At 36.2% G+C, this 16,163-nt stretch overlaps 1 protein-coding gene across 2 annotated transcripts in view; it reads left to right on the top strand.

The window, feature by feature from the left end:
• Nucleotides 1-16,163, top strand: part of MSRB3 (methionine sulfoxide reductase B3) — a 156,565-nt gene that overhangs the window by 127,310 nt on the left and 13,092 nt on the right. The window lies entirely within an intron of this gene.

The raw sequence follows: 16,163 nt of genomic DNA, 5'->3' as shown, positions 1-16,163 counted from the left end.
AAGGTTTTATTCAGACAGGAAGGGGGCAGGGCACAACCTTTAAAAGAATGACATAGCCTTTGAGGACACAACATAAACTGGTTAGAACCAACTACATCCAAGATGGTGGACAAGTTGACTTCCGGTAGACCTTGAGCCTCTTATACTCTCATTGTAATACATCAGCATCTAAATGACACACCCACAGGCACCATGACAGTTCCGAGGCCAACCATAAAAGGCCAAAAAGAGGGTGGTGACCCAATTCCTGGAAATCTCCACCCCTTCTCCAAAATAGTTGAAATAATCCTCCCACTCATTAGCCTATGAAATTACCCAGCTCATAAAAACCAACCATTCCATATTTCGGGGTCTTTCACCTTCTGAAGTGGCCCACACTCTGTCTGTGGAGTGTGTTTCTCCCAAAGCCACTCTCACTTTCTGAGACCTCATTCTGTCTATGGAATGTGTATCTCTCTAAATAAACCTGCTGTCACTTTACTGTGGCTCACTCTTGAATTCTTTCCTGCACAAAGCCAAGAACCCACACTTGTCAGCCTGTCCCAGGGACTCGCCTGAGGCCTGGGACGTGACCATCCTCTTGCACCCCACTTTTCCCTGCAACATTATGACCTGCTTCAGGAGAAGGTCATACCATTTCTCAAATTCCTTCAGCTTAAAATATTCAATACGCCAAGGTGCCACATTCTGAGGTAGCACATCCTGTACTCCATCACCTGCAGATAAAACAGGCTTACCAAATTGCATGTAGGACTAATGAGAAAGCATAGGTACCAAAAGCCTTGCTTGATGCTTCAGGGATAAAGAGAAAATTTTATAAGCTTCCAAATTTACAATAGCACTGTCAGATTAGCCTTAGATTTCTCAACCCTGGAACCTAGAAGATGGTAGGATAACCTGCTTAGAAGGGGAGGGAAGGTGGAGAGAAGGAAAGTGAAAGTTTTCAAAGGCTTTATGTCACGTGAGTGGGAGGAAGGGGAAGCAGGAAAGGGAGGCTATAGCATCTTGATAAGGAAAATAATGGGTCTTTGTGGAGGAAATTGTATCCTGTATATAGTATATTGTTTATAGTAGATAATTCTGTTTGTGAACACAGAGAAAGAGAGAGTGACTTAATAAGGGGAAAAAATGGCTAAATAGGAATTTGATCTAAACAGCAGAAACAAGGGGGAAAACACAACAAAAAATAAATAGTAAATGTAAAGAAAGATGAAACTAGATAGTTATGTTACTTGTTAAATCAAATATGCATGGACTGAATTCCCCCATTAAAAGACAGAGATTATCAGAGACTGAGTTAAAATCTAGCTACTTGCTACTTAGAAAAACAAAGTGTAAAGAAAGCTTGACAGGGAATTCCCTGGCGGTCCAGTGGTTAGGATTTGGCGCTTTCGTTGCTGGGCTTGGGTTCAGTCCCTGGCCTGGGAACTAAGATCCTTCAAGCCGCATGGGGTGGCCAAAAAAAGAGAAGCTTGACCATAAAAAGATTGTCAAGAAGATACTAGATCAAAGCAAACAAAAAGGAAAGTAGAGATGGCCATATTACTATCAAAGTAAGAATTTAAACTAAAAATCACAAAAGGATAAAGAGGCAAATTATGTGATAATAAAAGTATAGGGCAATCATAAACCTGTAGGTATAAAATAACATAGCTAAATATATAAACAAGAATCTTAGAAATGAAAGAAAACAATTTAAAAATACAGAGTTATAGTGGATAACTTCACTATGTCTCTTTCAGATTGAAACATGTGATAGTCAAAACTAAATAAGGAGATAGATTAACCAAATAATGCAATCAATAAACTATTTAGCAGATATGTAAAGTATCTTTTAAATTTTAAAAGTCCCTCAAATAACAAATATAATTTTGTATTTTCATGGAACATTAAAAAATAGATCATGTACTTGACCATAAAGAAAATATTAATAAATTTTAGAAAGCAGTGACTTTTACAGCCATATGTTTAAGATAATCCAATGAAATTAGAAATAAATATCTAACTCTATGTGATACCATGAACATTATACTTAGGGGAAAATTTATAACCTTGAATGCCTTTATTATTAAAGAAAAAAAAGATGAAAAACAAAGGAATTTTATAAAAAGAACAATAAAAATCCTAGGAAGACAGAACAAAGATAAAAGTTGAAATTAATGCAATAGAAAACATTAAACAATTATAGAAAAAAATAAACAAATTCAAAGTTCATTTTTTTGAAAGACAAAAAATAAGATTACTTTATAATCTATAATGAACCTGTTTAAGGAAGAAAAGCCCAAGCAGTAATGTTTATGAAAAAGAAAACCTTAAGTGATACTTGCCTTTCCTGATATAAGAACATGCTCTAAAGCCACCATAATAAAATTATATTTGCATATAAATAGACAAGTACATCAGTGGAACAGACTTGAGAATCTATAAATAGATATCAGTTAAACATGGTATTTCAACTTAGTCAAGAATGGACAATTTAAAAATTGTTGATGGCCCAGTTGCTCTTCTATTTGGAAGAAAATAAAAGTGAAATATTATCCCATATTCTAAAAGAAATTACAGACTGATTAAGATCTAAATGCAAAACAAAAAAAATAATCCTACAGAAAATATAGGATGCCATGTGTATAGTCTAGAGGCAGGGAGCTCTTGTTAACCAAGACCAGGATCCCAGAAAGTGCAAAAGAAAGGGTTAGACATATTTGACTGACAAAATCATAAACAAAGTCAATACAGAAGCAACAGATATGGAAGAATAATTACAATGCAACGGCCTGAATTAATATCTGCAATATACAAAGAACTGTTACCAATTGTGAAGAAAAACAACAGCAACAAATAACCCTATAGAAAAAAAGGGCAAAAAATATGAAGAAGATACAAGTCCCAGAAAAGCAGATAGCCAACAAACATTAAGAGCTGTCTATATTGCAGATAGTCAGTGAAATACAGATTTTGCTTAAATGAGCTACTGGCAATAATTTATTGGAAATTTTAAAAAGCTGCAACACCTGTTGTTGATGGAGGTTTTGAAGAAAAGAGTATTCAACTGTCTTTATTATGGAAAGCCATCTAGAACTACCTTCTAAACACAAAAATACATTTGCCCTTTGACCTAGCAGTCTTATCCCTAAGAATCTATCCCATTAGAAGAAAAAGTCTACCAGATGTAGTAGCATATGTGCAAGGTTGTTATTGTGTATATTTCATAGAGGAAAAACAATTGGAAACAAAGTCATTCTTGTCATTTGGCAGATGGTTGCAAAGTGGAATATTATGCAGCTGCTAGAACACTTATGTTTATGTGTATATAGATACTTATGATTTTGTAAGGCTATAGGAACATGGACAAAAATGTAGAAGAACCCTTATTAGATTGTTAATGTAGGTTTCCTTGTAGGATGAGGAAGGGGGACAAGAAAATAGGGAAAAAAAGGTTGCACTCAAAGTATGTAGGGTATAGTCACATTTATGCATTTGTATATGGTTAATAAATATGTGTATGATATCTTTAAAAAGTAATAGGAGCTAAGCAACAAGGCATTAAAAGAGTAATAACATTAAGATATCTTGGAGGGCAGAAACCCAGAGCAATACCTGGAACTGAGCAAAGAGTTGAGATTGAGAGTTAAAAATGATTTGTGTTGAGAGCCATTACAAATAAAAATGCACAAAAATAAAAACTATTAATTATCAGAAAGCTATTATACTGGCTCTTGATTTACACCTCAAGTCAAAGTAGATGATTTTTTAAAATCTTTTGTATAGCACCAGACCTTGGCGAAATTTCCCAAGGGAGTTTTCTAATATGGGAAGTGTAGTTCAAATTTATTTTTACCTAGCCTTTAAGACCACGATTTTGGCGATTATTTAATAATACATGGTGTAGACTTTAATAGTACATGGTTGAGTGCTTTATGTGTATGGATGCTTACTACACCTTCTAAAATATTTTATGTTACCCAAATGGGCAAAAAATCAAAGAAATTATGTAGGTACTCTGGTATAGTGACATAAGAAATAATAAACGCTTGAGAGGTGATCTTTGTCAAAAATGTCTGAAATATATACATTGATTTATTGTGATATCATTTTCACAATTTTTGTTAATACTTTCTTCATCTTCAATTTGGTTCACTTATTCAACAAATATTTATGTAATGCCTGCTCCGTACTAAGTAGCCAACTCTTGCACCTGCACCTTGCATCATTTACGACTGGTTTAGTGAGGTAGGACTTATATATTACTGCACAACTGGCAGAATGATACATCACCCTATAGCTCATGCAATATATACTATGGATGTGCTTGGATCTTTATGGAATTTTACTCATTTGTTTTTTGGTCATGATGGTCCAGTGCCAAATTAAAATATGTGTGCAGTACCATATCCTCTTCAGTCGAATTCATTTATCTGAAGTTCAGCTTTCTTCATGTGATGACATCTAACTCTTTAATGCATTAAGCCTGTCAGTGGTCAGAATCAAAGCCACTGAAGCTTTCGAGTTGCAAGGCCACTTGTACCCATAGCTCTTGCTTGATACAGGACCTTGGCTCCATGGACTGTATTAGTTTCAGCTTTTTGAGGTACTCAAAGTGCTGTTGATATCAGGGATGTTAGGTGGGTTACCTTCATAGAGGTCTCTAGAATGTAGGTAGCAGTTTGGAATGGGGAGAAAACTGTCAGCCAGGTGCCAAAATCTTCAATAAACATTAGTAAGTGATCTAGAGATTCTATAACTAAATCTATAATAAAGATTTTTGTAACTGTGTATTTTAAAACCAAAGCAATATTTTTAAATTCCAGATTTCCAGAGTGTCAAGAATGTATATAGAAGGTTCATTCAAAGCATGCCAGGCAGGCATCCTTCTAGGAGCTTTGAATGCACTGGGAACAAAACAGCTATCTCCACGCACAGGGAGCTTACATTTTAGTTGGTGGAATACAGACAAGAAACAAACAAACCCAAAAAACATTATAAACAGTTAGTTATAGCATATTGGAACATAATTAAATATATGAAAAGGAAGAGCTAAGTAATAGGGATTGGGTGTTGGCAAAATATTTCCTTAAAGGATTTTTTTTGAATTGTATTTTATTTTTTTATACAGCAGGTTCTTATTAGTTATCTGTTTTATACATATTAGTGTATATATGTCAATCCCAATCTCCCAATTCATCACACCACCGCCACCCCCATCCCCCGCTGCTTTCCCCCCTTGGTGTCCATATGTCTGTTCTCTACATCTGTGTCTCTATTTCTGCCCTGTAAACCGGTTCCTTAAAGGATTTTTAAAAGAATGAATAGTTATCAGAGTATGCCTTGATTTGATATAGTTTGCTTCATGTCTTTCTGAAGCAATTTATTTAAAAATTTTAATATATTAGGGAATGTACAGTGTTTGATAAATTGCTTCAATTTTGCCATGTGTCTGCTACAAAGGGAAAAACATCTTTTGTCATGTAAACAACTCTAAGTAATCATTTTGTTCTAGATTATTTGTGCTTAATAGCTTTTTTGAGCAATCTGTTTCAAAATACTTTTTCAAGATGGTTTGTCAGAAATTTAAATTGTAGTAGGTGAGCTAAGTTTTGACATGTCATAAAAAGGTGATGCAGTAAAGGATCATAGATTTATGAAAACAAGGAAATATTTTATTTCATATTGTGGTTACTAAAAGTTTATAATAGAATAAAGCTCTAAAGCCTATTCAGAAGTTTAGAGAGAGTTTAGTTAGAGAAAAATATCAGGAGAAAATTTAGAAAAAAAAAGAATTTCATGACTTAACTCCCTCTTAGAAATAATCTTCCATTTTTATCAGGCACATATATATTTGAGAGGAAATATTCTGAAATTTTTGATAGGTGCCCAACTAAAGACTGTGAGTGATAGTTTGACAGTCCCAAAAGATGCTATGTAGTGAATAGACCCAATTCAGGACTGCAGTTGAATGGAACATTATGTCACTTTTAGTCTGGATTGCATGTCACTGAGAATAAAATCTGTATTTCTTTGAATTTCCCCATTCTGTATCCCTCCTGGAATTCTTAAGGTCAGTTAAGCACAGTAAATAATCTTCACTCAGCAAGCAACCCAAATCACCATCTTCCTGTTCAATGTAGCTAATAAATTCTAAGCAAACTCTAAACTCTTCCTAATGGATGCCTCACTGGACTGAAGAGCTTTTGGAAGCAAAATAAAATAATTATCTAAAGTTGAATGTTTTTGGATCAAGGTTACTAGGTCAACACTAAGTTTAAAACCAGTTTGAGAGACATTTTTTAATGGCACTTAGAAATTATGGCTAAAGGTCAGGCTGCTACATGTGATATTGCTCAGATCCTTTGATGCTAAAGGTCTACAACTGACTTATGTGTAAGATATATTTTTTAAAATATTAACTGTGATTTAAAGTAGCAAGAGACTGTTCAGGCCAGGGAAAATAAAGTCCCTCTCCCCGGTTTTTTGGTTGAAGCAGTTTGAGTTCAGTAATTTTATTGAACCTGAAAAAAATTAACAGCTGCCTCCACAAAGGGAAATAGGGAAGCTTTCCTCTGTCAATTCCTGCTTAGGAGTTTATGAGATATTTTGAGACTGTAAGAAAACTGTGGATGAAATCCACACCAATTAGAGATCTTGTGTGTTTGGAACCATTTAAAAATGCTGTGCAGGGCTGAAAGGAATTAGTAAAGCCTGCTGCAGTGCAGCTACATTATTAATCTCCAAAGAGAATAGATACCAGATGTTCACACTGCCCAAAGTACACCTCAGTGTTCTTGACAGCTTTTAGTCATGTTGTCCTTTCACAAATGCAAATGCATGAAATCCTTATGGGTGACAAGGCTATGTGGCTTCTACATATGAAATTATTAATAATCAGTTTGAATAACTGCGCTATTTTTGATAGGCAGGAAAATAATCATATTATATTAAATTTGATATTTGTAAAAAAATTGCCTAAAGCAAAATAGTAGAAATTCTTCATCTACTTTTTTTTTTTTTGATCAGCCTAGTGATAGGCAGGTCCAAACTAAGTGATAATCTTTTAATTCAGTCCAATGTTGTTGTTAAATAATGAATTATGTTATGATATTTTCTTTATTAATTCATTTAACAAATGTTTCCATGAGCTAGGTGTTGAGGATATAACAGTAAAGAAAACCATCATGGTCACATGGAACTTAGTAAAAGAAGCAGACATTAATCAAAAACTACCCACATAAATAAGTAATCACAAACCATGATACATGCTTTGAAGAAAAAGTACTGAGTGCTGTGAACACGTTTGACAGTAGAACCTGACCTAGAATTAAAGCTCTGGATTCATTTATTCATCCATGTTTAGTGAGCACCTACTTTGTGCCAAAAAAGCAGGACAGATTGCCATGGTCATTCAAAACTTAAACTCATCACTCTCCATTTGGTAGACCAAAAGATATTAGGAACAAAACAACAACAAACAACTTAAAAGTAAACTAAAGATAAAAAAGATTCTAGGGATGGAATCTTATTTTAGTCTTCTGGTCTTTCTTCAAATATAGCTTCTATACGGTAAGCTAAGGAGCATTTGAGTAATGCTTAAGATTTTTTAGCATGTCTATGTATTTTTCATATCACTCATTTTATTGCAAAAACTCCATTAGAAAAGTAATAGTGTAACATTTTAAACACTTTAGAAAACAGAAAGGTGGGATCGGTAGGAGGGACCCTCCAGAACCCAAATATTTTAACATAAACATCATTATGCTCTCTGCTAGCCATCAACCTGGCTTACCTTCCTTCCCTGCCAGGCTTTGTAAAGAGCAAGTCTTTGTTCACTCTCTCCACTTCACATATGCTCTTCAACCCAACAGCATTCCGCTTCTGTCATCATCACATTGAAAAGGCTCTTCCTAAAGTTCCTCAGACCTCCTAATTGTTGAATTCAGCAATCTCTTCTCAGATTTTACTCAACTTGCTCTTTCTGTAGATTATGTCACTGCTGTCTGCCTGCCAACCTTAAATAGTTTTCTCTCTGTTATCTGACCCTGTCCTGGTTTCCTTGTCCTCTTCCTATTTCTTGGAACGCCCTCTTCTATTTTCCTTTGCCGACTCATTCTTCAGCTCACCTTTTAAATACCCGTCTGATTCTCCCCTGCCTTCTACCAATGCTCATCCATAACCTTACTGCCTTCTGTGTTCTGCTGACTTTCACATCTGTATCTTTAGCCAGGGTCTCACTTCTGAGCCCACATATCTCTCTGCCTCCTAGATAGTTCCACACTAGACTGATTTAGTTATTTTCCCTGAAAACATGTATGACGAGCATGATCCAGCTGGTCATACAAGCTGGACACCTAGTCATAGTCTCACCCTGCCCTTCCCCTTTGCTCCCCCACAGGTACCACAGTCACCACAATCTGAATTATGCTCTCTTAATCTCTCTACAGTCTTTCCCCTGCTCCCCAATCCCATTTCAATCGTCTTCATTTACAGCTTCGAAACTTCTGTTCCTGTACATAGGCTTCATCTGATAGACCTGCTTTCATCTGCCCTCTTATCCCTCACCCTCCAGCCTGCTTCCAGAGCCATCTTCCTAAAACACAAATCTGATCATGTTACTAGTCTGCTTAAAAGTCTTTAGGTGATTCCCCCATCATCATGCCATTCAAAATATCCCTGGCAACAGTGCCACTGCCATTTAGAGCTACTGGGTTACTTGACAACAAGATAGAAAAGCAAGGTAACTAGTAACCAAAATAAAATCAATGCTTGAATAGTACATCGTGCTTAAATTTTATTAGCATTTATTATCTTCTTTTTTTTTTTTTTTTTTTTTTGCAGTACGTGGGCCTCTCACTGTTGTGGCCTCTCGCGTTGCGGAGCACAGGCTCCAGACGTACAGGCTCAGTGGCCATGGCTCACAGGCCCAGCCACTGAGTGGCATGTGGGATCCTCCCAGACCGGGGCACAAAACTGTGTCCCCTGCATTGGCAGGCGGACTCTCAACCACTGTGCCACGAGGGAAGCCCAGCATTTAGTATCTTCATGGATTTTTAGGGTCTATAGATTTAAGCTAATTTTTATATATATTCTAAACTCCTTGCCTTAACTATCATTTTTATTTGAGGTACTGCTTATTAAAGCTGAATGAAGCATAGGGAGAATGTTTGACAAAACCAATGCTTTTGTTTTTGTCATAAATAGGAAAATGTTTGATTTTAGGCAGACTGAGATTCTGATAATTGGACCGTTGGAGAAGGAGATATAATCCCAGCACTCTTTAGCTCTGCAGTAAACAACATATATATAGCCGTAATAATATAAAGGCTGTTTACTAGTTTTCAACTCTCAGAATCAATCTCTAGAAAAGCATAGAAGACTTAATTAAGATTAGGCATTGGAATGGTGGGAAAGAGGAGGTGGAGGGAGGATCAGGGCACTAAGGAGAGTCAAATGATATTAAGCTATAGGATAGTCATGCATTCGTTCAATCATTTGACAGTTCTTTACAACATATCTTACGTCAAAGGCACTATTTTAAATGATTGGCGATACAGTGATGAACAAAACAAACTCCCTGCCCTTACTGAACTTACATTCTAGTTCAAGAGGCAGATGTTACCAAACAAGGTTTGAAAAGAATATTACTATTCAAAAATTGGAAAGGGGAAGGGAGGGGAGACAGTGTAAGTATGAATGCTAAATCTTCATCATTCACAAGAAAGAATCAATTTATAGTTTATAAACAGCACTATCCAATGGTGGAAATGTTTTATATCTGGGGGAAATAATGGTGGAAATATTCTACATCTGTTATCTGTGTTGTCCACTATCGTCCCTATTAACTACATATAACTGTTGAGAACTTGGACTGTGGTGAATGTGACTAAGACACTGAAATTTAAATTTTATTTAATTTTAATTAATTTAAATTTAAATTGTGACATGTGGCTGGTAGCTACTGTATTGGACAGCACAGATTTAAATGAAGGAATCAAGAGATAGCAGCATATGCATATTTTTTAGAAATAAATGGAAAACTATTAAACATGGTTGTCTACAAGGTGGGGAGAATTGAAAGGGAACAGTTCACTGAGTCATCTTGCACTGTTTGATTTTCTACTACATGCATGTATTTGGTTATTACTTAAACTTTTGGGTCTTTGAGGGGGAATAGAGAATCATCCTTTTAAAAATGAGATAAAAGTTATACTTGAAGTGTCAACTGAAGTGAATAACTGGGCAATAATCAGAGCTCTAAGCTTCAAACAATTCTTGTTAGCAGGGGGTCTTCACAGAGAGTTTTATTATTTGGCTTGAGATAGCTAATAAAGTAAATATCGGTCAGTGAGGTTAACATATTCTGGCTTCAGAGAAACTAAAAGCTACAAATTTTGAAGTATGGTCCTAGAATTATAGAGCTGTGAGAATTGCTATCCACACAAAATTATAGATCTGTAAGTCTTCAGCTTGTCTCACCAAAACCATGCTCAAACATATATCATCATTATTAAACCATCACTCAAGCCCAAGTGGCATTTGTTGTGCTCAAACTTATTTTGCATTTGAAGACAACAAAATATTTGTAATTACATTTCAATTAAATTGATTATTGGTCATGCGTAGTTTCTGCTATGTTTTACTGATGGGTCATGTAACCAGTTTACTGGGGGTATTTTTATCTGGGGGGTTGAGGGAGGGTGTAGGGGAAGGGGAAGCTGTATAGCAGTCCTTGTTAAATTAAGAGTAAGGGAATGAGGGCCACTTTTTCTAGACGTGATACAGATGGAATTGGCTTCAACTTGTTTATAATCTGTTGTTAGTTTTAGCAACTTGTTTTGAAGATTTTTGAGAGGAAGGAGGAAAAGCCTGGTATAGAGAGCTGAGAAAGTTTTTCTCAAGAGGCAGTTGGAGTGGAAAATTTTAAATTTATGAACACAATGCTACTTTTGCAGAGTTGTGTCACTATAAAATTCTGGGTTCAAGTAGACTCAGAGCAGCTTTATTAAGCTACATTATGAGTGAGAAGGAATAATTCCTCCTACTGCAATCTAAAAAAGTCCATTCTAGGGTACGTGGTAGCAAGCACCAAGGATCTACTATTAATCTCTTACTCTTATGTTCAGATTTGCTTCACATTATACCAGCATATACCACATATACCAAGTTATGTCTGCAGATTAATTTGGCCTGATGGTTGGATAAAATTGAAGCAGAACTGTCGTATTCCAACTTGTCGGCATTAGGTGTAGTACCTATAGTTATTTGCTATTTAAAGATGAGAATTCTTAGAGAGGAGAACCTGTTTATTGAATATAAGATATTTTTTTGAAAGATACTTTAAATTTATTCCATATCATTTTTAGAGGGTAAGTCCAAAGGGCAAAAATTAGAGCGAGACAGATTTCTAACAATTTGAACTCTTCAAAAATGGAATAGCCGGGCCTCCCTGGTGGCGCAAGTGGTTGGGAGTCCGCCTGCCGATGCAGGGGATACGGGTTCGTGCCCCGGTCTGGGAGGATCCCATATGCCGCGGAGCGGCTGGGCCCGTGAGCCATGGCCGCTGGGCCTGCGCGTCCGGAGCCTGTGCTCCGCAACGGGAGAGGCCACAACAGTGAGAGGCCCACATACCGCAAAAAGAAAAAAAAAAAAAAAAAAAAAAAATGGAATAGCCTTCTTGTGAATTAGTGAGTTTACTTCTGTTTGGACATATTCATGCAGATCACAGATGATTTTGTGCCAGAGATGTTGAAGGGGGACTTTACATCAGGCCAGATGATTTCTACATTACCTTCCAACTCCTAGGATTCTTAAGATTCTCTAATTTTAGGTTCATGAGTTCAGTAAGAGTTATAATCATTATAACACTTCCAGACGATACTGGAAGCCTATTTCTCCATCGTCAAGCATTCAAATACATTTGGTGGTTTAATACAGTGTATACAAAAACTGGTCTGAGTAAATAAAATCTCACACAATTATATTTTTTTCAAATTTAAGAGTTGTTAAAAGTTTAGTTTAGATCATATTTCTGCATATATATATGCAATGACTAATCCCAACCTAAGAGCTAAAAATACAAAACTCTTATCAAAATCAGGTGTGCAAAAAACAAACTCATTCATTGCTTACCTGAAAGTCAAGGAAATGTGGCAAAGAAAACTACATATAACACGCCAATATTACAATCTATCTACACAATAACTCATTTACTCCTTCCATCTTTATAAGGTGAAAAAATGAGTTTAAAATTTAAAGCAGAGACAAGATGTATTAACCTGTGAAAATGGTTCTTCAATTGTGTGCCTTTAAATTAATAGAAAAAAGAGAAACTTAGTATTAAAATAGATAAATTATATATCACTATGTTTATGTAGTAGTTGTAGCCAAGGTCCCTAAACAGAATATTGTCCAGTGGTGCCAAGGGGATTGTAATAGTATCAAGAAGTATTAGATTCAGATTTCAAGTTCTGATTGAAAAAAAGATGATATTTTATTTGTTTTTAAACTAAGCTAAGCTCTTAAACTAAGCTCTTAAAATCAGAAATATTCTTTAACAGCCGCCCTCCAGAGTTGAGGGAAGTTTTTGGAAAAAGGAGATAAAAAAGCATTGAGAAAGATAACATTTTCTAGAGAACTCTGCTAATATTAGAATTAAATGTTTTAATTAGATAGTAATTTACTTGCTTTCTTGTACATTGTGTCATCTTCTCTAGTTTGTGTTGTTATAGTTCTGCATGTGAAATAACAAAAACATAGAATATAAGATATTTTTGATAATAATAGACTAATATCTAAAAGGTACAGTTTATGTTCTTGGAAATAAAATGATAATCAGCCCATATCCAACCTCTTCAAATAGAAGCAAAGGGATGTACTGGGGGTAGGGTGAGTCAACACTGTTTATACAGGTTTTCACATGACTTTTCTTTTAAAAAGTGTATGGAATACATCCAAAACAAATACTGTTTTGTTAGATGAGAAGACCAAAAGGGAAATCCTAGAGAAAGGAGGATGGATGATCTTTCTTTAATGTCAAAACTGACAAAAACACATCCCCTCCCCCCCACTTTGCTTAAGATAATTTTCTCAACAAGACCCAGATTGCTTCAAGTCTTTGCCTATCACCCTTTGAAGCACTTTCCTTATTATTAGGAGTGGGGGCAGGGTTTCCTTTGAGGATTTTTACAGCAGTGAAGAGTTCCTCCTTTAAATACTTTCACATGATGAGGGAATTCCGCTCTCAAAGTGCTGTCATCACTGTGGCTTCTCTGTCATAAGACAGTTTATTCTTGGGTAAAGGTCCTTCTTAGTTTGATTGTCAATAGGACTTACCTTAGTTTGATTGTCAATAGGACTTACCTTTCCGATGGATTCTCTTTCTACAGAGCTTCTCTTTTTCTGAGAGACATAGCAAAAGAACTCAGCATTCTCCTTTGTTAACCTTATTGATGAAGTTGACCGTGATTCACTTTGAGATGTGTTCCATAAGGAGGTTATAGACTTCAACATGGCTCTCCTTCTCAATCTTCACCAGTTAAGACGTGGGTGACATATCCAATATTCCATCTTGAAAACTGTATTCCTTCTACAGTGCAAAGGGACACTATGAATTTTGGGATGTTTAGTGTCTCTTCCTGTGTTTTTTTTTTTTGCGGTACGTGGGCCTCTCACTGTTGTGGCCTCTCCTGCTGTGGAGCACAGGCTCCGGACGCACAGGCTCAGCGGCCATGGCTCACGGGCCCAGCCGCTCTGCAGCATGTGGGATCTTCCCTGAGCGGGGCACGAACCCGTGTCCCCTGCATCGGCAGGCGGACTCTCAACCACTGCGCCACCAGGGAAGCCCTCTTCCAGTGTTTAAATCACACCATGGTAAACAACAAGTAAACTATTCAAGTGTCAACAGTTTTCTCAGAAACACTGAAATCTTTTGAGAACCTTTACTCCATGTCACTCCACATCACCCTGCTCAACTCTTGAATGTGGTCTTCTGGAAAATTCTATAAATATTTAATTCATGGAGGCAAAATGTATAGCTCTATGGTTTCATAGCTCATTTGAAAGCAGTTCCTTTCCCTCCCCCAAATCTTTAGTAGGCAGTGATTCACAATTATTAGGAAAGAATTAGAATTAAGAAACCCCAAATAGAATTGACAGTTTTCTCAATATTATTGCCTAAAGGTGTGCTTCTAAGTCTTCCTGGCTGTTTTAGATAAATGAATAAAAAACTTATCTATATCCTAAGCTACATTACATGATTTATATCATTACTCTTGGACTTTCCTTTGGACAGTTTGGTCTTTAGAAGTGAGAGAATAGGTATTGTCCGGTACATTCATTATCGGCTTCCACCTAGAAGCTCTTAAGTGCAACAGTGTATCTATCAACTAATGCAGACTGGCCGTAAACATATTTCTTAAAACCTTCAGCTTCCTTCCTGCCAGGGTGTTCAAATGATTGACCTCTCAGCCTTTCACTGAGGAAAAAAGTGGAACATAAGAAGAGAGCCCTAGACGAAGTCAGAACACTCAGATTCTAGTTTTGGCTCTGCCACTTCCTGCCTGAGTAACACTGGCAAGTAACGTGTCCTTCTGCTCCCTCTCCCCAAAAAACGCGGTGAAGTGAGTGACCTAGATGATCGTCATGCGTTTTTACTACCTCAAATAAATAATAAGGTTATTTCACCTACATAGAGAGGCTTAATTATAGTAAATGAGCCAAAATGGAAAGTCCAGTGAGAAATTAGCATTGATATTCCTTAATCTGGTCTTGTAAAGAAGAGTATGATTATATTCTTTCCTTCTTCTATGGGACTTTGTGGTGTACTGTAATGATTCATCCCACTTTCTTATTTAAGGTTAGTTGAAAATCCATTTAATAAACATTTCAGCTGTGCCTTTGTGCTGTACACCATGGTAGGCTGTGAGTATACTCAGGTCAGTGCCTTCAAAATGCTCACCAGCTAAGCAGGGAGAAAGCATGAAAACAAATCACAAATCTAGTGTGATGAATAGAACAAGATAAGTATACCTAAGGTGCAGAGGTAGCATGGGAAATACATTTATGTTTCTCCGTACCTATTTTAAATTCTAGAGGTAGGAAAATGTGGATGTGGTGGAGGGAGGGAGGTAGCTTTATGGTAAATTTAAAATAAAAACAAAAACTCCTAACTCTTTACCTGTTTACTACTGAATCAAATATGTCCTGTCATAATATTAATTGCTATAAACTGTAATCAAATGAGTTAAGATATGGGAGTTTTAAAAAACAAAAACAGAATGTTCTCTTTCTTTTCATAGATAAATTATTTTTCAATGTCTTGAAGCATCACCACTAAATTTCTCTTTATCAATGGGTACTTCTGTCATTGAACAAAGAAGAGCACCTAAATGTATCAAGTAATCATTAAAAACCAAATACTATAGGCCAGAATATATTCAGATTCTCTTTGGAATTTAGAAAATGGGGAGAAACAAGTTTTCTTAAGGATACTGATGTTTCTTAGTATAATTAAGTTTTATGGAATATTATCTTATATCGACAGAGTTAAGGTTTTCCTGGTGATTTGTAGCAATCTCGAAGTCAAATCAAAGAATAGGAAAGTGTTTAAACTCTGGGTGTTAAATCTAGCACTACCAAAGCAATGTTGTTGCATAAGCAGGGGGAGTGGAGTTTGGGGAGTTTAGTATAAAAACTTGGCCTGAGCTAATTTGTTTTGTTTGAAACTGGAAATCATATTGTTGAAATTTGCATTCTGTTTTCTTTCAAAAGGTGTATTAACACATGGCACTCAGTTTCTAAAGGGCTTCCTCCTTTCTATAGGAAAAATTTGGCTTCTGAAAAAGGAAAAAAATTGCACAAGGAATTCAGCAACATTGCACCTCTTTCATCATTTTGAGGATACAGGCTTCAACTCAGTAACTCCAGACATATTTTCTGGAAACATGTAAAAACATGCCCATAAGTACTGAACATAAAACCTGACTGTACACCCATAAACATGTGTACAATCTTATGGTCTACTTACCACTGAGTTTCTTAAAGCCATGTGCATATTTAAAAAATCACTAGACTAAATGAAAATTGGAACAAGATGCTATTTGAGAGAAGGCGCTACCCAGAGATGCCTGAGGAACACTGCTCTGTGACTCTCCTATGAAGTAAGCAAGCCTCTTGCC

This window comes from Mesoplodon densirostris, chromosome 11 (assembly GCF_025265405.1).
Source record: "Mesoplodon densirostris isolate mMesDen1 chromosome 11, mMesDen1 primary haplotype, whole genome shotgun sequence".
Classification (NCBI taxonomy): domain Eukaryota; kingdom Metazoa; phylum Chordata; class Mammalia; order Artiodactyla; family Ziphiidae; genus Mesoplodon; species Mesoplodon densirostris.
Note: the sequence above shows the minus strand (reverse complement) of the source record. Positions and strands in the feature narration are given on the sequence as shown.